This window comes from Dermacentor silvarum, chromosome 9 (genome assembly GCF_013339745.2).
Source record: "Dermacentor silvarum isolate Dsil-2018 chromosome 9, BIME_Dsil_1.4, whole genome shotgun sequence".
NCBI lineage: Eukaryota > Metazoa > Arthropoda > Arachnida > Ixodida > Ixodidae > Dermacentor > Dermacentor silvarum.
In genome coordinates, this window is record NC_051162.1 from 152,652,605 (window position 1) to 152,676,024 (window position 23,420).

Here is a 23,420-nt window from a genome sequence, read left to right on the forward strand (position 1 = left end):
GTTCGCTGCAACTATTTATTGTCCAGTTCATGAGTAAAACTGGCTAGAAAGTGAAACGAACTCTACCGCGGAATTTTTTAGAGTGAAATGCTCAGAGTCCATACACTTTTTCCATGTCTGCTGCACACCTCATCGCTTCTGCCGATGAAAAGACTCTTCAAGAAGAGCAGACGATCCGGAGGATTCAAGTACGGCGCCATATTTAAAAGGTCGCATGACGACGATTTTGTTGGCTTCTGTGATTGGCTGGCGGAGTAACACAATCCCACGTGGTCCGTTTGTCTTTGTTGCCAACTGCTGTTTTTTTAAGATCTATCCGACTATATAAAGCTTCGCTTAAAAATTGTCTGATGTAGGCAAAGAATACTGATCTCATGAAAAAGCGGGGCGTAAAGTGGGCGCAGTTGATCACTGGTACAGTTTTCTCTGGAGCCGAAGCCATGGAGAAAACGGATAATTTTCGCTAATCTGTGCAGCGTGCAGCTTCTGTGTCGTGGCCTGCTTGCCTCGACTTTCTCATAAACCAACAGACACCACTGACCGGAAATTTGCACAGGTCTGCAGTTTTATAGCCTGCGTGTTTTGTGGAGTGGCAATTAGCACATTGGAGCCTAATCAGGTTCGGGCCTAATTTGGGGCCCGACACGAGCCCGAAGCTCCTAGGGTTGAGCCCGGCCCGCAGGCAGGGCTGTGCCCGCGCACTCGGGTCAGCTCCGGCAGTGCAGTGCTCCAAGCCCACGGCCTAATGGGCAGCACATCAGGCTGCTCTACTGAAGGAATATTTTTGGAAAACAACCGTCCGACGAACATGGTTCTCTAGCTACGGGACCCTGTGTATGTGTCACTCTTCAATGAACATCTTTCACGCCAATTTGTGTCACTGTGTATGTGCAGCTAAGTATGTGCCGCGCATCAAAAAACTTCTTTCATGCAAATCTGGGTCACTGGGTGTTGACCGCCCTTCAACGAACCTCATTGAAGACAACTTGGGTTTCTGAGTAGGTACCACTGAGTAAGTGCCGCTGTTCAGATAATCCCTTCGGGGCTAACCGGGATAACACAGTATATGTGACTGGGTACGTGTCTCTCCTTACTGACAAAAGTATTCTCCCAGGTTTATTTTTTGCTGGGCGGCATGGAAACAACGATGTACATGGTGTTCATTTTTAAGTTTTACGGAATATTTAGAAATCGCCTGTGGCAGGTAGCATAATTCTTATCGTTGGGCTGGGTTACTCGAAGAGGCGGACATTAGTAGCACGAGAAATCGAAACACATATTCAACTAATCAAGAAAAAATCACTCGTTAAATTCCTAGTTGAATACTTTACGACACATATTGCAATGTACGAATTGTGGCCGGTGAGCTTGTCAGGCGTATCCATTTGGAATGAATTTCCAGAATGACACCAGTTTGGAAATATGCGCCATCAAACTCGCCGTAAAAAATGCGCTGTTGTTCATTTACGTTTTTACCAAAATGGTGTTTTATACATCGAAGCGCAAAAGTAGCTAGAACGCCCATGTATTCCAGCCCACACTTTGGGAGATAATATCTCGAAACTGGTGCCATCCTGGAAATTAATTTCAAGTGAATGCGTCTTGGAAACTCGCCGGCTACAATTCGTTAATTGCGATAAGTGTCGTAAATTTAGTAATTAACTAAGAAGTTAATTAGTGAACTTTTGTTATTTAGTTGAATATGTGTTTCGATTTCTCATGTTACTAATGTCCGCCTCGTCGAATAACCCAGCTCAATCGTAAGAATTATGGTACCAGCCACAGGCGATTTCTAAAAATTCTGTAAAATTTAAAAATGAACACCCTGTATATAAATATATATATATATATATATATATATATATATATATATATATAGGAAAATCAGAAGCACAACTTCGCGGTTATCTTAGGTTTATTATTTACCCAACCGTTTCGGTCGGCGGACCGACCTTTTCAAGGGGCCTTTGAAAAAGGTCGGTCCCTTGAAAAAGGTCGGTCCACCGACCGAAACTGTTGGGTAAATAATAAACCTAAGATACCGCGAAGTTGTGCTTCTGATTTTCCTAAATACGCTTGGCCCAATGAAAAATCCAGTTACTACTATATATATATATATATATATATATTCACACACGCTCCACTCCCACACTGCACGGCACCGCCCTTGCAATGCTTTATACAAATTTGGATATCAGTATTCCATTTCATAGAAGCTATGTTTGTAGGGAAAACCGCCCGAGGGCACAGACAACTTTTATGCCGCACGACTACACTTAATCGAAACGCGTGCACTGTGCTATCGCCAACCTGTGCCTAGAGTCGGCGCCGAACAAGTCGTGCTCTCGCATCATGCAGGAATGGTTTGAAGGACAGCTAAAACCGCTGTTTTCATGGCTTTCCGTCCCGGTTTATTGTTGCCGTGGTCGAGACCTTATTACAGAAGGTAAATGGCACCCGAAGAAGACAGGCTTAGGGGCAGTAAACGAGAATTCCACATGCATAAGGTTTTGCATAATATGATGAGCGTATAGCGGGGACGTGAAAGGTACTTGTGTTTACACCGCAGGAAAAACTCGCCCACCTGTGCCTTCCTGTATGTCGCAAATGGGAAAGAAAATGCGGTTGGGGACAAAAAATGTGACAGTTTCGCCCTAAGGGCGAAGCAATGAATGCGATAGCAACACAGCAATGTCATACGAAGTAAGGTGAGCGGCTTTGGTAGCAATATGAATTGTAGTAAACATGAGCTGATTAAGTAAGCAGGTGTGCTGCGGCGTAAGTAGACCGACATGAAGAGAGACTCGATGACCACGAGAAGGCGCGTGTGAAACGGTGGTGTTGATGAGAAGCACTTCCTGTGGGCAGCGCGTGCGAAGGGACACACCTGTAGCGCTGCACTGCCGATGTAGCCTGTGTAGCGGGCGTTGGAAAATGTGGCCCGACTATTACTAACTGTATGAACAAGCGTGGTGTGAGCGCGCACAAACAAGCATGAATAGATCACACTGAATGACTGCAGACAACGACTGTCAAAACGCTGGCAGCAAGCGCCTACGCCGCAGCGGGCGAAGGTACGTGCGGTCTATCGCTTCAACGGAAACTGAGCGGCGAATGAACAGCGCATACAAAGGTCAGAGCCGTGTGGAGATAAGGGACGGTGCGGGCGAGCGACGAGCACGGTTGTTGGCAGAGTAGAAGTGTGCCCCCCCCCCCCCCCCCGCTCCCTCCGGCGCTGGCTTCCCGCTTCCTTGCTTGCGCGTGGGAGATTGAGTGCGTTCGCTCTCCGTGATAGCGCGCGTCCCCGCACGCTTCCGCTCGGGCATACGGTGCGCGGCGAAGATTTTATCTATAGGAACCTCACGGCAACGGCGACGGCGACGCCGACGGCAGAAATCCGGTTGAAGTGTCCATATAATTGCTATCGCCATAAAACCACACCACATTTCTTCCTGTGTGTGTTTTCGCGCCATGGGTGTAATATGCCGCATATGTATCTCTATGCCCCTCGTAGGCTGGGGGTTTCGATGCCTACGATGTAGCCAACTAATGAGAGAGGTCGTGTGCAAAACATCATCAGTGGCGAAAAAATTTTGAATGCCGCAACATATTTTTCTTCGCAGCCTAGGCATGCACGATGACATGAAGTGCAACATGATGGCCATGCGCCTATTCGGCCAATCTATTGTACTAAGACGGCTCCCCGCTGCATGGTACTGCTCGAAGAATTGAAAAATATGTTTGATGCCGTGGTATTGAGATTTTCGAGTCGGGCTGCATATACAATATTTCTCTGGAAATTAAGATATATACTACTCAAAACATACATGAACATTGAAACATGACTTAGGCCCACTTTACGATGTATGGGAGCGATCGTTTCTGCGGGGCCCACAAAATAAACGCAATTCATGTCAACTATTTCTCATTGCTAAATGTGCAACATCTTTTCGAGAAATAAAAGGATGGAATGCTTTGCCTTCATGTTTCCTCTGAGTGACGTAATAAATTGTTTCCTGCTTTTGCACCTCGAGATAAAAAACGCCGTTTGATAAAGGGGCAATTGTATGCGCTCCAATAAAGCAAGCCGCACGTTCTTTTGTTTTTTTTTTTCTTTCTGGCAAAATTAAATACGTACATCAGCCACATTTATGATAGCGCTCTGTCAGTGTCATATTCTTCTAGACAACTGAGATATCCTTGCAGTCACGGGCCGCAGTATGAAGGGTGGAATAATGTACATGTCAATCAAGGCTGGCTCCACAGTTGGAGACAATACGTTGCTTTTCTGCGGTTATTTTAATCTTTGAGCTTTAAATAATACGTTCGTTCGATCATAAGCACGCATTCTTTATAAAGCCCCCCTTGTCAGGTCCATTTAACGACGTTTAGTTCATCTTTAGAACGTACGTATGTAGTTGACCAAAATTGCTCAAAGCTACTACGTCATGCTGGACACAAGCGCTAGCAACGGTCTCTCTCGTCACAGAACAATTTGCATTGCACGCTGGGCTAACCTTGCTTGTCGGCTTGCCACCCCTATTTTTAGTCTCTGCAGAGCAGCACAGAGTTGCCATATTGCAGTGGCCACGACACGGATCGGCGTTACAAAGCAGCCTCCATTCATTAGCTATTTCCAACTGCGGGTAAGAGCCGCATTTGGGCCACCTAAGGTTCTTCTATATATTGGAAGTACCTCTCGCCTTGGCTGATAAATAGACCAGTCTGTGTGCAAGAATGAGATGGTTCTCCGTCGTGCTTGTTGCCCTTCTGACAGGTAAGTAATGTGCCTTGGCTAGCAACGTACTAATTTATCTATCAGTCACTTGTTTTGTCAATAAATGCATGACATAACAGGAGAACTTTTTAAAAAATCTTTAGAAGACGTAGTTTCAAACGCTCAAGCCTCTAAACTGGCTTCGTAAACCTCTGTAGACGCAGCATACCGCGACTGGAACACATGTCGATGAAAATCAGATCTCCGGTTATAAATACGACAGGTGTATATGTACGGAAAGTGTACGTAGCCCCTGCTCAATTCGCGTCTTTGTCTGCTTATTTGTAGATTCTGCGCAAAAACACTCATCAGTATGGATTACGAACTAACCCGTACTAACGCTTTTCTCGAAACGTAGAAGTCACGTGAAACAAAAAGTATATATACCGGGTGTTCAAAATTAAGCTTTACGGTATTTTTAAAATCGCTTGTGGCAGGTGGCATAATTCTTATTGTTGAACTGGGTTATTTGAAGAGGCGGACATCTGTAGCACGAGAAATCGAAACACATATTAGACTAATTAACAAAAGTTCACTAATTAACTCCTTAGTTTTTACTTTACGACACATATTGCAATTTACGAATTGTGGCCGGTGAGTTTGGAAGACGCATCCACTTGAAATGAATTTCCAGGAGGACACCAGTTTTGACATAATATTTCCCAATATGTGACGAAATACATGGGCATTCCAGTTACTTTTGTGCTTCAATGTATAAAACAGCATTTTGGTAAAAAGGTAAGTGGAACAACAGTGAATTTTTATGGCGAGTTCGATGACGCATATCTCCAAACTGGTGTCATTCTGGAAATTCATTCCAAGTGGATGCGCCTGACAAGCTCACCGGCCAGAATTCGTAAATTGCAATATTTATTTATTTATTTTATTTATTGGAATTACCCTCAGGGCCAGAGGCATTATAGAGGGGAGTGGTACATTTAAAAAGTACAGTACAAACGTTCTTCTGTAAGTACAAAGTTGGCTGAAAAAAAAAGGAATAAGTAAACAGTACTAGTCGTAACTAAACAAACAAGAATCAGAGTTTGCGAAAAAAGCAGAATTACATAAATAAACAAGTAACAGTACATGTCTTTAGCAAACAAACAAGAATCACACAGTTTGCCAAAAAACGTAATTACATAGTTGGTTGGTTGCACAACAGTAGACTTGAGTTTAAAACGTTATGGAAATGAGAATGATGAACGATGGACGTGATTGATCCTGGAAGATTGTTCCAGTCCTGTGAGGTTCGGGGAATAAATGACTGACTACATGTGTGGGTTGAGCATCGCATGATTCGCACCTTTTGGGAATGATCAGAACGAGTGGAGATGTATGATGGAGGAAGAATAAGGTTGTTGTGCAGGGTGGGACTGTAGTATATTTTGTGAAAAAGACTTATGCGGGAGAGTTTGCGACGACAAGCGAGAGACGGAAGTTCTAAAGAGTCTTTCATTGCAGTGATACTCGCGGTACGACTGTAGTTTCCAAGGATAAAGCGGACAGAATTATTTTGGACTAGCTCAAGAGCTGAGGTTAGTAAAATAGTGGACGGGTCCCAAATGGATGCGGCATATTCTAGTTTACTTCGTGTTACAGTTTTGTAAAGGAGGAGTTTCAACGGGACAGGGGCAGAAGAAAAGTTGCGTCGGAGATAACCTAACGAACGGTTAGCATTACTAATTATTTTGTTAATGTGAACAGACCAGGTAAGAGTGCTAGTTATGTGTACACCTAAGTAGCGATAAGACGTTACGGGTTCAAGAGCGAAGTTGTCAAGCAAATAAGTGGTGGAGCAAGAAGGTGTATGAGAAACGCATAATACTTTACATTTAGTAGTGTTCAGTTCCATTAGCCAGGCTTTACACCAGTTAGATATAGAGTTGAGGTCATTCTGAATAATTGTTACGTCATTTGGATCCGTAATTTCTCGATATAATACACAGTCATCGGCAAATAAATGAATGTTAGATGTAACGCAATCAGGCAAGTCATTAATATAAATGAGGAAAAGGAGGGGGCCAAGTACAGAACCTATGTGTAGTAAAGTAATTAACTAAGAACCTAAATAGTGAAATTCTGTTAATTAGTTGAAAAAGTCTTTTGATTTCTCGTGCTACAAATGCCCGCCTCTTCGAATAACCCAGATAACCCAGCTAAACAATAAGAATATTTCTACCAGCCACAGGCAATTTTAGAAAATTCCGTAAAGCTTAATTTTGAACACCAGGTATATATATTGTAAAGAAGAGACACAAAGACACAGCACCCGTTCACTGGGCCGGCTGTTCTATTCACTTCCTCTTCTTTTTTCCCTTTTTCCCCGTGCTACCGAGCTTGTGCTTCCGACTCATTACACTCGGCCACACTGCATTTTTGAAACTCAGTGCACAACCACATCAGATTTGTCGGTGGACCCTCTTCTTGAGACGAGCCACGTGGACGGCGAAATTGTTCTTCTCCTGTCCAAGGTTCCCTGTTGATGCAGAGTGCGAACACGCCAAGTGTTCTTCCCCAGGCGTTCTGTGATCACAAAGGGACCCTCAAATTTCGCGCAAAGCTTCTTGCCCGGTGGTCGACTACCTCGTTGGACCCACACCTCATCTCCTATCTGGTACTGTGGCGCGGGACGATGGCGACGGTCGTAATGACGCTTTTGAACGTCTTGGGCTCTCGCGGCACTCTTGCGAGCTTCTTCTCGAATATTGCGGCATAATGTCTGTCGCGCGACGGGGCGTCCAAATCTGATCGGGATATCCAAATTGAGCGCGTTAAGGCGGGGTAACTGGCCATAGACTATTTCGTACGGCGATGTCCCAGCTGAGTTCTGTAGTGAAGTGTTCATTGAGTAACCAGCAGCCTGGAGATGTTCGTCCCAATCTGCTTCTCCCGGCTTACTATTTCTGCAGTAGGGAGCCAAACGTGCTTGAATTGTCTGATTAGCTCTCTCCGTCAGGCCGTTTGCTTGCGGATGGTACGCTGAGGCATAGTGGTGCTCAACTCTTGCATGGCGTAGGTAGGCACGGAGTTCGGAGATGCGGAAGGTTGGTGCCCGATCCAATATTAGTTTGTTCGGAAGACCATGCCTCAGTTCAAATCGGTCTCTCAAAAATCTTGTCACGTAGAGAAGGCACGGCTTCCACCTCCACAAATTTGGATAGATGGTCAACAGCAATGAGGATGTAGCGATTGCCAGCCGCTGTCGTTGGTAGGGGGCCAACATGGTCGATGCCAACTGTGTGAAATATGGTAGCAGGAGGTGGAATGGGTGTGAGTAGCCCAGGCTGGCACCCTGGAAGCCGCTTGTGTCGTTGGCATATTTCGCAGCTAGCGACGTAATCACGAACACTCTTACTCATTTTGGGCCACCAGAAGCGCTCCTGTACTTTCTGTAGTGTCGCTCGCTGACCTATGTGTCCGCCTTCAGGTGTATCGTGGATGGCGTGAAGAATACCAGGCCGCAACGAAGCAGGGATGACTAGAATGTGTTCTTCAACTTGCCACTTATTCTTCCATAGACGACGATAGAGAGTTGCGTCACGCACGACAAATTTGTTGCTGTTCTGTGCGTCCGCAAGTGAAGCTATGATAGCCGCCACGTCAGTGTCTTGGCGTTGGGCCTCGGTGACGTCTTGCTGTGAAAATAATGTCCAGGCTTCCTTCATTCTAGGCGAGTCGTCCCCACTAGGATTTTGCGACAATGCGTCAGCCACTTGGTTTAGAGTACCGGCGCGATGTCGGACGCTGTAGTCATACTCCTGTAGCCGTATTATCCGGCGTGCGAATTTATGCTTCAGGTGTTGCTTTGAGAACATCCATGAAATTGCAGCATTATCTGTTCCCACCGTGAAATGCCGACCAAGCAGATAGTGTCTAAATTTGTCGTCAACGCTCCACACAACAGCTAGGCATTCCAACTCGTTGGAGTGGTAGTGACTTTCAGCATCTGAAAGTTTTCGCCTGGCATAGGCGACAACATGCTCAGCACCATCTGGGTCGCGCTGCACAAGTACTGCTCCGAGTCCAACCTGGCTAGCGTCTGTGTGCACCTCTGTGGTCCAGTCTTCATTGAAGTGGCTCAGTACAGGGCAGTCGGTCAGCTGATGTTTGAGCGATTGGAACGCCCATTCCTGTGATTGGCCCCATTTAAACTGCGTATCTTTCTTGAGCTGGTCAGTAAGGGGAGCAGCTGTCGAAGCGAAGTTGGCAACAAACTTTCGCAGATAAGACGCGATGCCCAAAAACGACTGCAGCTGCTTAATGCACGTCGGAGTGGGGAAGTTCGTAACAGCTGATATCCTTTCAGGGAGAGGCTGTACGCCTTTCTCAGAGATGGAGTAACCCAGGTACGAGATGGCCGTAAGTCCAAATTGGCATTTCTCACTGTTTAGTCGGAATCCAGCGTTGTAGAGCCTCTCAAGAACTTCGTCTAGGTTCCGAAGATGTTCTTCTTCTGTTGTGCCCACAACTAAGATATCATCGAGGTACACAACACAGCCATGATCCTTAAGCGGACCCAGCACAGTGTTCATAGCGCGCTGGAACGTGCTGGGAGCTGTCCGTAAGCCGAAGAGCATACGGTTGAACTCGTAAAGGCCTGATGGTGTACGGAACGCGGTTTTAAATTTGTCTTCTTCTGCGACATTGATTTGCCAATACCCAGCCCGCAGGTCTAACGACGAAAAGAATCTTGCATTCCGTACTGTATCGATGGCATCGTCAATGCGGGGCAGTGGGTAGGAGTCCGGTATAGTATGCTTGGTGAGCTCTCTATAATCAACACAGAACCGCAAAGAACCGTTTTTCTTGCGAACAAGGACAACAGGTGCGGCCCAAGGACTGCACGACGGTCTAATCACGCCAGCAGCCAGCATCTCACTTACTTGTTCGGCAATGACAGACCGTTCGCGTTCAGCATACCGTCGCATTGGTACGCATATAGGTGGGTGACTGTCTGTCGGAATGCGGTGCTCAAGCAAGTCAGTACCGGGTAGTGGTGCATTGTTGTCGGCAAACAGGGCGCGATGTTGCTCGAGAACGCTAGAAAGGGTCTTCCTGCCGGAAGGCTCACCTCTCTGTGACTCAGTCGGAGGCGCGCAGGAGGTTGTGGATCGCAGCATAACTTTACCGCCCTTAATGTTCAGTTGCACGTCGTTAGCAAGGACGTAGTCCGCGCCAAGAATGATGTCGGCAGGCAAGTCGTCGAAGACGGGCACGTCGCGTAGATGCTTTGTACCAGCGGTTGTGTGTAGCCGCAGGTCAATGGTGCCTGCTGGCTGTACGTTTCCCCCTAGGCATCGCAAGGGTGCCTGAGTCCAGGGATGGAGATTGGCAGGCGCGTGCCGCCGAAGCAGCGCTGAACGCTCAGCGCCTGTGTCTACAAGCGCCGTCAGCTCTCCGATACCGTCGACGTGAATTGACACCAACGGCTTAGTGCTCCTCTGGTATCGCATTTGCTGTCTTTTGTCTTGCACCCCGTCGCTAGTGCAGTGGCTAGCGTCGCCAACGGAGGGGCTTCCACACTGCATCAGGGGAACTTGAGAAGTAGCACACGGCTGTGTGGTGGCAGCCCGACGCCGTTTAGCTGTGTCCTGTAGCACTGAAGCTTTGCGGACGAAAGCGTCAGGCGCTGTCTCTAACGTATACACGGACAGGACGACAGCATGCGTGGAGTCGTGGATGCCATCTATGACATACTGCTTGGCCGCTGGGGAAGCCCAGGTAAGGTTGCAGGTGCTAAGGAGCCACAGCTTGTCGTAAATGTACTCGGCTATGTCTTCATCTGGAGCTTGATGGCGTGACCGCCTCTGCATAAAGCGAGGGTCATAGGCGCTTGGCAAGTTCTCGAAAGCAGAGAGCAGCGCCGCGGTCCAGCTGGACCAAGTTGGATAGGCTCGTCCTTCAACCAAATTCCAAGCCTGAGCTGCACCTCGGAGACTACCTTCTGCCATGGACCTCTTCACGGCGTCTGTCCACGCGTAACGATTAGAAACAGACTCTATGGTACGCACCCAAGTTACAGGGTCCGCTTGTAAACCATAGAAATCAGGAAGAGTCATCGGTGCTTGCAGTGAAAGCGTGCTTTGTCCGATGACTGAAGCAAACGCGTCGGTGATTGTCTGAAGTCGTTTTGAGACAGCAGAGAGGGCTTGGTTGAGCTCACTAGTGCCGTCGTCCGCGAGAGCCACTGAGGAGGCCTGGACGCCGTCCCCGGATGATGTGGCGAATACTTGCGGCGACGAATGCGGTCCCGGTAATGCCCGTCCGCTTGCGATGCTCGGGGCCAGATCTTCGAAAGTCTCAGTATTAGCCGACTGCGCTATTGTAAAGAAGAGACACAAAGACACAGCACCCGTTCACTGAGCCGGCTGTTCTATTCACTTCCTCTTCTTTTTTCCCTTTTTCCCCGTGTTACCGAGCTTGTGCTTCCGCTTCATTACAATATATATATATATATATATATATATATATATATATATATATATATATATATATTCATTTGTTTATGCTTGCGTATATTTTTTACGTATGGTCCCGTAGTCCAAAATTATATAGTGCTGGGTGCATCCAGTTCGGATAATAATTAAATATGTATTATGGTTTCGCGGGATAAAACCAGGATATTAGTATGAGGCACACCTTATCGAGACTCTGGGGACTAATTTTCACTACGTGGAGTTCTTTAATGTACATCTAAATACAGGATCGTGTTTTTTTTTTACTTCGTCATTATCGAAATGTGGCCTCGACGGCCGGGATCAAACACGCAAACTCGGGCTCAGGAGCGCGACGCCATAGCCATTAAGCTACTGCAGCAGTTATCTCACTGCGATTGTGATAGTCTGTTAAACCAAATATAGAAGTACTGCCGAGTATTTCTGCTGCGTTTATTCTCTTGCAATTGCAGGTTGCTAGAGTTATTATTTGTCCCAAGTAGCACATCACGTGCTGTTTTGTTGCGCTGTATATAGCGATGCGCAAGGGAACTCTCCGTTGTGGAAAGTACCAGCAGTAGACACGCGATAAAGCGCGTAGCATTCACGTGTTTATTTTTCGCGTTTTCTCTCGTTAATGACATTTGGCAAGTGGTTTACTGGTCAACGCTAATGCGCTAAATAGTTAAACTGACAAAGACTATTAAACATACAACAGCTCGACCCTGTATTTTCCCATATCTCTAAGAGCAGGGTTCTTTATGACTGCTCACGACGATCAGTTCGCCAACAAGCGCGTCCAAAAAAAATATGCAGAAACTATAAAGTAAGACTGTAACTGCAAGCGAATAGCCCTAACAAATAGACTACCGAACCAGCGAGTGATTGCAACCCCCGCCCCGTCTTCGTGCCACCCATGTGATCCGCAGCGCGGTTGCCCGAGAACAGCTGTTTGGCATAACCATACGTCATCGAGATTCTTTGTCTCTGTGGCGCCGACGACTAACGCTACGAATTTTCCAGGCTAGAACCCTCCCGATCAAAGTGGTAAGCACTCCTGTTCGACCGTTCCCGTCCTCCTCCCGCACTTTGGGCACCAACTTCTCTGCTCGGGGACCTTCTTGGGGAACGGTTAAGCGTTAGCTACAGTGCCATTTTCTACAAACTGCCTGACGCAGAAAACGTTGTTTGCGGCGGGGACACCAAGAAAGGCGAACGAGCTTCTGCTGTGCCTTTCGTTTGAGGGTGTCAAATAAGACGCGGATATAAGATGGAAATACAAACGCCAGTTATGGTTCGCACGTCAGAAATAAAATGAAAACTCAAGCTCCAAGTATACGTCAATTCGATGCAAGAAAGCCACACTTATTGGAAATCTGTGAAGCAAAAATGAGTAATCTTTGCTGACTTCTTTACGATATGATGCCTGCTTATAGCGTTCCGAGGATGCTGAGTGCAATCCGTGTTTTACAGCGAAGCTGTTTATGACTAGGATCCCGGGATTTCTCGTTTCCTTCAACAGAAAACTCAACCAATCACTGCGGAAGCCGCGTGCCGCGTGCGCTGTTGGGTTCCCTGCAGCACCATCAGATGGTGCTCGCCTCCGCGGATCCACAGCACTGGCGCCGCCGGCCGTGCCGTGCCTAGAAAAAAAAACCCCGAAAGCTTGCTTTCATGCATAGCGAATGCCGAAAGCGTTTCCCGGTAAAGATTACGGTTGCATAAGCTTCAGTTGCCGGAAAGCGGCAACTCTAGCATACGCAGCAGGGATTGACACGCTACGCGTTCATATGCAAAAGAAGAAACCGCCTAGCAACCGATTTCATCTCTGTTGTGATAACGCTATGGCAAGCCCCCGCATAGGAACAGCAACGTCAATATGCAGAACGGCGTCGTGCTCAAACTATAGGCAGGATGCAATTGAAGGCTACGTCACATCGGTCTATCGAATCAGGTGATATCATAGTTTTGCTGGCCAACCACCTTCATAGCGTGGATTGGAGCCGATATTGTTTGGTAGGTGCATCTGTACGGAAGCGACCCCGGTTTTGTACTAGTCTGCCAAAGACACATGTGACCATGGATGCGATGTTTTGTGCAAACTATTTGAATTGCTTTGTAAACAGCAATCACGCCTCTCAAGGACACAATCACGTTAAGAGGAAATTACATTACAAATATCCGTGTATTTGGGTGATAATGTCGTTAGATGTTAAAAAAATGCAGTTTCGCCCGAAAGTCAAAGCATCGATTGCGATAGCAAACTAGTGGACAGCTATACGAAGTAAGGATAGTAGCATTATCGGCCGTATAAGCTTGTAAACATAGATGTACTAACTTAATTAACAAGTATGGTGCCATGCGCACTCAAGCCAACACGCACGCATCTCACTCGATAACCGGGGAAACTCGCTGTCAGAACACTGTTGTGAGTAAGCGCGGCTGCAGCAGCGAGCGAACAGACCTTTGTGCTGCCGCTCGCATCAACGCGAACTCAGCCGCGAAAGCACATCGTAGGACGGGCTCTGTCCCCGCGGCAGATGGTTTTCAAGATACAGCTGCCCGAATTAGCGCACGCGGCGTAAAACGGGTCTCCCCCCCCCCCCCCCTCCATCTCTGTCCTTGCGAAGCGTTGCGCGTGGCTGAAAAACGGCGCGCTGCCTACCCGCTCCCCTCCCTTGCATGCGCGAGATTTACCCGGGATTGCCGGCTCACCCTCGCACGCTTTCCCTCGCGCATATATCATTTGGCGTACGGCGACGATTTTATCGCCCTTGGATTTTATACGGAACGTCACGGCGACGGTGACGCCGACGGCACAAATCCGCCTGGAGTATCCATAATTTTCTATCGCACTAAAATGAGACGGTGAGCAACTCGTACTCTCGATGTTACATTGTTCAACTACAATTAGCGTAACTTAGTAGGCGAATAGCATATTTAAAATGATGAGAAATTAAGTTTGTTGTGGCGCCGGCAACGCGCAGTTATTTGCACAACAACTTGCAAAGGCCTTGAAAGATGAAACTAAGTACTACTGAAAAACATTGAACAATTGCCAATTTTGCAAACTACCACAGATATCGTTTTGTCACGCGGCCGCTCTACAGGCTTGCTGACAAACTACAGTAATTTCTTTAAGACCGCCGTGAGGTTTACCCTTTTCATTGCTACTAAACATGCTAAACTGCATTACTGTGTTTGCGCATTGCGCAATTACCAACGAAAACTTATCAGCTGCTCCTGCTGCGCGCTTCTTCCCGAGAGGACCAGCCTTGAGTGAACGAGCCCGTAGGTTCTTTGCTTACTGAAATTTATCAGTGAAACACGGTAACTCGATTGATCACACGAGAGGTTTGAAATGAACGCACGTGAGCAGGAAGAAATTGCGGCAGAGTCAATCTAACGATGACTGTCGGCAGTGATACATTAGCATTGAATCGATGTACTGATACAACTTATTGCCATCGTCGCGTACTGCAGCGTGATCCCTCTTACGCGCTTCTCGGTGAAAGATCAGCTGGCGCCATCTAGCGTTGCCGCCGCGAAGCCTGCGCCTGACCTCCGAAATGCACGGCGCGCGAGTGCCTGGTTAACCCTGAGAAACGCGTCATGCGGCAAACGGGCTCCTCTCTCGCGCATCTTTCTGCAGATTCTGTGCCATCTCGTCGTGCTTCTGAGAAGTCCGCGCTTCCCCTCTGAGACCAGATAACTGGCGCGCCGGTGTCTCCAAACGCTGATAATTGCTCCCTCGATTACCGCACACTCAGTAGCACATACTCAGTAACCAAAGTTGGCGAATTACTCATCAAAGAGCGGTACAGTGCACTCATGGCACTGCTAGCTGAGGCGTTGGCCTAAAAAGGCGTTCACTGACAAGCGGCACATACCCTGTCCAGCTTAGGTGCAGCCCGCTTATGCGTTGGCGTGCTGTTCTTGAGTAACCTTTGTGATATGGGCTCGATTTGGTTCAGCATGGCATAAATTTAAGGGATAAGTTTCGTCATTGTAGAGCGGTGCATTGTGAGTGGCACTTAACTAGTTACCCAAGTTGGCATCAAAGATGTTCACTAAAGAACATACCCAGTGTTTCAAGTTATCATCAAATAATTTCGCTGAAGACAAGCACAGACCGAGTGGCACACAGCCAGTATACTCAAAGTCGACGTCAAAGTGTTTTTATTGTGATACCAATTATAGGAACACTCCAAAGCACATTTCTGCCGTCGGCGTCGCCGTCGCCGGGAGGTTCCGTATGACATCAACGGCGATGAAATCGTCGCCGTTGATGATGATGATAAGTGGTTCTTGAGGGAAAGGGAAAGGTTGGCGCTATCTTCTGTCGCCGTTCTCCGGACGGTGTATGTGCGAGTGAAAGGGGGCGAGGGACGCGCGCTTTCACGGGGAGCGAACGCACTTCGGAGAGCAAATGCGCGTTCTGCGCTGTGCTCCCTGAAGGGCTGCAGAATTAAGCCTCTCATTCCTCCTTTCCATATATAGAGAGCAAACGCAACTTTTTCCGTTGCGCGAAAGGTGTGGGGGGACGGGAGGGAGGGAGGGGAGGCGACGTTTCGCTGCGGCACCAAATACGTATTTATATAAAAACGCCGCGCGCGTTTGGTGCGAACGCGGGCAAAACGCCGACGGCATCGACAACAGTTCTTCGCGTTGCTGGTGCTGCTGCATGTCTAAATTTTCACAGCTGATAAAACTACTATCCTTACTCCGTATAGCTCTCTAATAATTTGCTATCGCAATTAGTGGTTCGCCTGTCGGGTGAAACTGCGACAACCTTTTTTTTGGGTGGGGGGGGGGGAGGGCAAAGCACCTTAGGGCAGAGCCTTGTCCCCCCCCTCGTAGTCGTCATTAGCTCTGGTTTGCATGGAATCCGCTAGGGGTTCTGCGGTGCACAAGGGCGTTCGTTCTCGACGCGCGCACTCTTTCTCTCTTCAGCCATGGATGATAACGGTCGCTTCTGATAATGGCGCGCCCGCTATTGATGAAAAGGCGAGAGTGGCGGCTCAACTGCAAGTGGAGCCGAGGGCTCGCAAAGCTGCTGCAGCACGGTGACGCAGACAACAAGCGGACCCGTAGTCTAGAGCGCGGGAAGCTGCAGCAAAACGGCAACGCCGGCAAGCGGACCCGGAGCTGAGGGCTCACGAAGCTGCAGCAGCACGGCAATGCCGGCATGCGGACCCGAAGCTGAGGGCTCGCAAAGCTGCAGCAGTACGGCAACGCCGGCAAGCGGACCCGGAGCTGAGGGCTCGCGAAGCACGCGCTTGAACTGAGCATGAGCGCCACCAATCTCAGGCAGAGAACGCTTCCGGCGTTTTGCTGCCGCTTCCCGCGCTCTCGCCGCCTCTTGGTCCGCTTGCCGGCGTTGGGGAATTCACGGTTAACCGAATGATACCCCGGTGCTTCGCTTACTCATAATCATTCACTTCGTGGATATGCGGTGATATTTTTGAACAACGGTACATACCCAGTCCCACGTCTACATTTACTCAAGTTAGCGTAAAAGAGTTTTGTTGAAGATCGGCACGTATGCACGCATTGCCACATACTCAGTGACACTAGTTGGTCTAATGGTTGCATTCGAACAATCTTACCTCACCGAAGCAACGTGATGGGTGGCCCATTCAACCACTGACTGACCAGTTACCCAAACGATCAATAGAAACGTGGATAGATAGATAGATAGATAGATAGATAGATAGATAGATAGATAGATAGCCCCACGAAATTACATGAACTACGCTAAGAATGGTACAGCATAAAAACTTGGAGTACCCTTAAGCTTCGCCTTTAAGAGTGGAAGGCGATAATGTTATCGGCTATTGCGGCGACGCGCACGCGTGTCCAAAACGAATTAGCAGGCGGAGTCCTAATTTGACCTGCCTAGGATGTGAGCACCATCTGGATATAATTTTTGCAAGTACCCGAACGCGCGGCTGTACAGATAGAATCACACTTGTCTAGAGCAGTCGAGCGGCCGGCTGCGGACTGCAGAAGCGCCGCAAGCAAGCGCCAAAAGCCTGCATGTGGCATGGCTTCTCGCGGCCATTTATGTTATCGGCCTGTAGATTTTTTCACGAACGTGGGTGGGCGGTATCTGCGCTTATTCGCTGCCTGCTTCGTCGCGTGCAGCCGGCGCCGCAGCTGATAACATCGCAAAAAATGCGTTTTACTTAGCGTCAGTCGTCGTTTGAGTCTATCACTTCATGTGCCAATTGACGCTGACGTCACCATTCACCAAGACGCCAATGAATCATTGCCATTTTTTATCTTGAATCATGTGTACTTCTCAGAGCCAGTGCATGCATTCCGTTGCACATACACGCTTATCACGGACAGCGGTCTTTCCACAAGCGACAGCAAGCAAAAAACAACCCAAAAAATGTGAAGAAAAAAAAAGTAAGATAACTGACTATCTCTTATGATCAAATTTACAGGCTGACATCGCAGATAGGCCGCAAGTGTACATGCCGCGTGCAGGCTTTTGGCGCTTGCATCCAACATATCTCGAACCCAGCGACTGCCGGGACGCGGCGCTGTTGCAGCCCGCAGCCGGCCGCTCGACTGCTCTCGACAAGTGTGATTCTATCTGTACATCTGGTAGAAATGCCGGAAAAGGGGTTTGTGTCTGAGTTTCCTCGTATCAGAATTAGGTTTTCCCGTACATTAAAATTACAATCCAACGCTGATTGGTAAACAATCCACGGCGAATCCGAAGCCGAATGGTGATGTCGTACTTTACCATTTTTCTGACGGATTTCACTGTGAGAAATTCAATTTTTGTTCACCAAAACCTTGTACCACGTGGAGGGCCTGCACGGTGGGGGTGGCTGGGGATGATTTTCTCCGCCACCCGCCGAAATCGCAAGCCCACGCCAGTTGCCGACACCGGATTTTCTGTGACATGGGGCCCTTAACGCGGTCGTGTTAAAAATGTGCGATTTCACTCAGTTGACAGCACGACGCTTGTCTATTTTCGAAATCCCTGATATCAGCAGTTTCACGGTCTTGTCTCAGTGTTTCGTGTTTCCGTGGCGGTTGTGGCACTGAGCAGCAAAAAAAAAAAAAAGTTTGTGGGGTCGCAACATTCATATGGGAACGGATTATCAGAGAAGCTGTTTAGGCTGAATGCATGTGCTCACATTGGGAAATCGTACTTTTTTTTCATACGGTACCAAACTACGCCGATACAAGCGCTGCCGCGGTCACCGCACCTCCCATGCATCTGCCGCACCTCCGACGTGCCTGATGTTATAACAACAGAAGCGCAGGCCACCTGCACAGGCACCGTCGCCACACTCTTTACCCCTCTCCCCGTACTCGTCTCCATTCCTGCAGCGCTTTCACCACACTCCTTTCCCCTCTCCCCACGAACACCCCGGACGTTATCACCACAGACAGGCCACGTGCACAATCCTGTTCAATCGCATCGTCTCTATTCCCGTCCACGCCCCATGATACGGACGTAAGCCACCCAAAGCAGACCCCCCCCCCCCCCCCCCCCTGGGAATGCATGCGGGTGATGCATACCGGGGCTAGAGGTACACAGCTTCACTGTAAAAATATGTGTACCAAATTTGTGGCATGATGACGCCACGCCTGTAGCGCGCGCAGTTTCTACGACTGCAAAGGAGTCGACTGTGGACGTTGGAATCCCTCCGGAGGAGAGTAATCGGCGCTGGTGTCGAGGGCACGAACTTGAGGTTGCCTCGTCTATAGGCTTTAATATTACTCAACCAGTATACAAAATGTCCCTCCTCGGGCAGCTTCGAGGGTATATGGGAGCATTTTGTTTGCGAAAGGTAACCGATTGTGTCCTGTAAATTTCTGCCTTTATATACCAGTCAGACCCGGATAAATCGAATCTGAAGTGGATCACAAAAAAGTTAGATATATAGATAATTCGACATATAAAATAAAAATTTTATACAGAAATGTTCAAGGGGATTTTATAGCTGTTCCATATACACGATATATTCATTATTTGTGGGTTTCATATATCCGGGTTCGACTGCATGAAGACAGAACTTTACTGGGGATAATCGGTTACTTTTCGCAAACAAAATGTTCCCATATACCCATACACGATTACTTTAATTATAGATATTGCGAGACAGCTGTTCAACCTCGACAGTTTATTATGGAGGCCGCGCGCTGAAGCGAATGGCGCTGGCCATGATGATGAGTATATACAGATGAAGAAGATGAAGGGGTAATATAATGCTCACACAATTACCCCCGCGCATGGAAGCGGCCAACGTGGCCGCTGGCTATGGCGGCGAACGCCGCATGAAAGGCTTTAAACGTGAAACATGCACAATCTCTGTGGTACGGCAGCGGCCGTCCAAAGGCGTAACAACGGGCGCGACACGATAGTTAACTGGCGAAGTCTGTTCCTGAACTGTGTAAGGCCCGACAAAACGGGACTGAAATTTCTCGCATAAACCAGGAACGCGAACTGGAGTCCACAGCAACACTTCGTCTCCAGGCTGGAAGGAAACGACACGGTGGGATGCATCATAGCGAGTTTTGCGGTCTTGTTGACTGGCGTCGGTGTTGAGGCGGGCGTGTTGGCGACACTGGGTAATTCGCGAAACAAATTGCTCACACGTTGATGTGGACGATGGCACGGGGACGTCAAAGAAAGAGACGTCGAGGAGAGTGATTGGTGGACGACCATACACAAGGAAAAAGGGCGAGTACCCCGTTGTGCGTTGGACGGCCGTGTTGTAAGCGAAGGTGACGAATGGGAGAATAACATCCCAATTGGTGTGATCAGGGTTGATGTACATTGAAATAATGTCGGACAGCGTACGATGAAAGCGCTCTGTGAGGCCATTAGTTTGAGGGTGGTAGCTGGAAGTCGTTTTATGGATGGTATTGGACGCACGGAGAACATCGTCGAGAAGTTTAGACAGAAAGGTCCTGCCGCGGTCACTCAAAAGAATACGTGGGGTTCCGTGTCGTAAAAAGATGGTTTCCAAGAAAAAGGATGCAACCTCCGCTGCGGAACTGGAAGGTAGTGCGGCTGTTTCAGCGTACCGTGTCAAGTGGTCTACAGCTGTGACAATCCATCGTTTACCGCCAGCCGATAAGGGTAGTGGACCATACAAGTCGATACCAATTACTGCGAAAGGAGCTTCAGGACACGGGACAGGTTGTAGCAGTCCAGCCCGAGGTGAGGTCAGTCGTTTGCGGTGTTGGCAGATCGAACAGGAAGCCACGTATTTTGCTACGCTTGTTGCAAGTCCAGGCCAAGAGAAGCGGCTGCGAATTCGCTCATAGGTTTTCTGAAAACCAAAGTGACCGGCAGTGGGATCGTCATGAAAGGTCTCCAGTATCTGGGTCCGAAGTTATCGGGGAACTACAGGGACCCAACGGTGTCCTTCGGGATGAAACACGTACCGGTATAGCACCGAATATTGAATCTTGCGGTTCTTGAACTGCCGACGGAGTCGAGCGTTAGGTGTGCGAGAGGATCCCCGAATACGTTCCATAACGGAGTGGCAGTAGGGGTCACTACGTTGGCAAGTTGCAAACGTAAGAGAATGGCTAGGTGGGAGCCGGTCGAGAGCTGCGAGTGAAGGAAATGCAGGAGATACGTCCGGCGGGTTGCTCACGGAAGGTGGTAAGCAGACAGTGTTTGAAGACGGTGGTAGGGGACAACGTGGCTGATTGCGGCTGATTTATGTGTATTTTCCTTATTACCTTTTAATTGTTTTCCACGCAGCGTCTCTGGTCCTGTGCTTCCGAAGGCGTATCCAGTTGCCTTTTGAAGGCCGTGAGTCAATTGTTATACAGTATGTAAACGTGCATTATTTATTGATCATAACTTGTCCATCCGCCACTATCGACAATAAGCACTAAACTATATATCACGCGCCAGAGAAAACTAGAATTTCAGGTAATAGCTCTGCCACTTGTACAAGAGGTGTTTGTGACTATTGTCCTCGTCGCTGCGATAGTAGCAGTAGTAGCAGTAGTGGAGGAGGAGGAGGAGGAGTAAAGGCTCCATATTGGCTCTGAAGACTGCTTCTGTGTTGCGTCACTCTGCCTTCTCCGGCGTGGCTGTCTGTGGTTGCGTCAAGACCATATTATGTGACGTTCCCTAGCAAGACGAACTGTGGCAATTTATCTCGATCACGCAGCACCATTCAAGGAACAGCCTTTGTGCATAGACAGGATACAATTGAGCTGAGACGGCATGAAACCTCGACTTCATGTATGATTTTTGACAGTATTCTGTGCGACCTCAAAAATGGGCGCACCAAGCTTATTGTACCAACCACGTTCCTTTTACCTACTCTGACATAAACGTTCGCACTCCTGTACAAAGCTAAGCAAGCCAAGAATGAAGGCAAAAAAAAAAACGATATACGTAAAACCATTTTAAATATAACAAAATTGTGTGAAACCCGATTTTTTAATGGTAAACAAGCCACTGCTTTCTTCAAATATGATGAATTACCTTTTTAATTTAACGTTCTAAAGAAAGTGTTGCAAAATGAATTGCAACAATAAGTTAAGAGATTTGTTGCACGACCGAAAGACTTCACAGGGATAAAATGTAACTTGGCTTGCTCATGGAGCAATGCATTGCTGCATCATTTATATTTAATACAGCACCCAATACGTTACATTAGTAACATATTTGCTTCGGCATTAAGGTATAAATGATGTAAATCAGTTCTTGCACGCATGTATGAAATAAAATGCCTAGTGCATGGTTTCTTTTTTTTTCTGCCCCAGCTGTGAACCGCGCTAATGCATTTTACGCGTTCACATGTTTCAATGCGATCTCACGGTCATTTTATGCATCATTGGCGAAACCAAAAAAAAGATCGTCAATAATTTTTCCACATTTTCCAGTTCGCAATGCCGGCTGCCCTAATTCCACCATCTGCAATCACATCTGTGAGGTACTGGGCTACAATAGTGGAGAATGCACGGGACCTGACATGCTCCACTGTGTGTGCGAATTCTAGATGGCGACCGGCACGGTGTGAAAGGCTGACTTTCGCAGGAGCATCAAAACATGATTTGCAATGAATAATTACACCGCATGGGAACCTGTGAAAAACTGATTATAATATGTCTAGCAGAGTACAGTGATATGTTTGTTTTTGCTTTTGTGTTTCTTGAAGAAGCCAGTTCCTGTGCCACGGCCACTGCATAAAAAAATGAAAGACGCTTAAGCTTCGCCAAGAGTGGAACACGATAACGTTATAAGGGCCCCGTTCGCATCGCATTTTTCTTTGAGTAGGCTTCACTGCAACATAGAACATGGGAAAGCCAGCTTACAAAGAACAAGTTTACGCTGATCCCGTTAAAGTCGGCTTGACTTTTAAACAGAAATGCATTGTTGCGAAGACATTTTTTCAGGGGCAATGTAAGTCGTCTTATAATAAAATGTGAAGGCCCTAGAACTTTTTTATTACTTTATTAATTGTTTGTTTTTGCCCCGACGCGCGCGCGTCTAAAACGCATTAGGCAGGTTAGGTCCCAATTTGACCTGCCGCGGATGCGAGCGCCATATGGATATGATTTTCGCAAGTAATATACGCGAGCGCACCGATGTTGGTAGGGTAGAAATGCTGGAAAAGGCGTTTGTGCTTGAGTTCAGCTCGTGACAGAACTATGCTTTCTTGTACATTCAAATTACAATCCGAGCCACCATGTCTGTAGGTTGTGGTTAAGTTGTAGTTTGCAATTTTTCTGACGAATTTCACTGTGAGAAATTCAATTTTTGTTCACTAACACCTTACGCCACGCGGAGGGCCTGCGCGGTCGGGGTGGTTCGGGATGATTTTCTCCGCCACAAACGCCGGCACCGACGCCAACGCCGGATCGTTTGGGACACGGGGCCCTTAACGCTATCGCGTTAAAAGTCGCAGTTTCGCCCGAAAGGCGAAGCATCGATTGCGATTGCAAATTAGCAAAGCGCTATACGAAGCAAGGATAGTAGTTTAGTGGGCCGTATAGAGTTATAAACATTCGCTCACCAACTAAATAGACAAGCACGGTTGTTAGGCCGCTCATCTTTCGAACATGCAGAATGGGCGCTGTAGGGCTGCATGATTCTTTTGTATATACTTTTGCAGTACACATAGCGTACTGCGCGCGGTAACGATTAATACGTAACCTCACGGCGACGACGACGACAACACCGTATGCAGAAATGTGCTTGGAGTTTT

At 47.8% G+C, this 23,420-nt stretch overlaps 1 long non-coding RNA gene across 3 annotated transcripts in view; it reads left to right on the forward strand.

Annotated features, from left to right (window-relative positions):
* The window catches only part of LOC125939947 (uncharacterized), a 70,139-nt gene extending 47,824 nt beyond the window's left edge, over positions 1-22,315 (forward strand). For 2 of the 3 annotated variants that reach the window (XR_007463186.1, XR_007463185.1), the window contains exons 2-3: positions 20,957-21,007; positions 22,096-22,315. This is a non-coding gene — a long non-coding RNA (uncharacterized LOC125939947). Of the gene's footprint in view, positions 1-4,475; positions 4,778-20,956; positions 21,008-22,095 lie in introns of those variants that run through there. The other variant, XR_007463187.1, reaches the window with a different exon arrangement.
* Positions 22,316-23,420: the final 1,105 nt, after the last annotated feature.